Source organism: Carlito syrichta, unplaced genomic scaffold, assembly GCF_000164805.1.
Source record: "Carlito syrichta isolate Samal-C Ts95f unplaced genomic scaffold, Tarsius_syrichta-2.0.1 Scaffold145685, whole genome shotgun sequence".
Taxonomy (NCBI): domain Eukaryota; kingdom Metazoa; phylum Chordata; class Mammalia; order Primates; family Tarsiidae; genus Carlito; species Carlito syrichta.
In genome coordinates this window covers 1-474 of record NW_007089781.1, presented here as the reverse complement: position 1 = coordinate 474, position 474 = coordinate 1, and the positions used below count along the sequence as shown (strand labels likewise).

General features: G+C 67.9%; 2 non-coding genes across 2 annotated transcripts; one reads left to right on the top strand and one right to left on the bottom strand.

Moving 5' to 3' along the window:
- Positions 1 to 8: 8 nt before the first annotated feature.
- TRNAD-GUC lies at positions 9 to 80 on the bottom strand. The gene has a single exon. It is a non-coding gene; the product is annotated as a tRNA-Asp (tRNA).
- Positions 81 to 295: 215 nt separating this feature from the next.
- TRNAA-UGC lies at positions 296 to 367 on the top strand. Its single transcript has one exon. It is a non-coding gene; the product is annotated as a tRNA-Ala (tRNA).
- The last annotated feature ends 107 nt before the right edge of the window (positions 368 to 474 follow it).

The window sequence follows — 474 nt, the reverse complement described above, 5'->3', positions numbered from 1 at the left end:
CACGAAGCCTCCCCGTCGGGGAATCGAACCCCGGTCTCCCGCGTGACAGGCGGGGATACTCACCACTATACTAACGAGGACGGGCCGCGCTCGCAGCTCTCCGGGTCACCTCCTATGCACGTGGCATCCTCCCGCCCCCGCCGGCCAGGACCGCGCAGGCGCAGCGGCTTCGCGGGGCGCGGGGAAGACCGCAGGCGGGACCGTGGCGCCACGCGCAGGGAGACGGGGAGACTCGCGCGAGAGGAAGACGGTGCCTTCCCCTAGGGCTCATCCCCGGGAGCGCACGTCGGGTCGAGGGGATGTAGCTCAGTGGTAGAGCGCATGCTTTGCATGTATGAGGCCCCGGGTTCAATCCCCGGCATCTCCACTTTTGTCCGTTTTCCTGGAAATCGTCATTGCAGGGTCGGAACGCGAACCAGGGACCCAGGCGGCCCCGCGACCCGCTGGCACAGGCAGCGCCCCTAGAAGCATTCT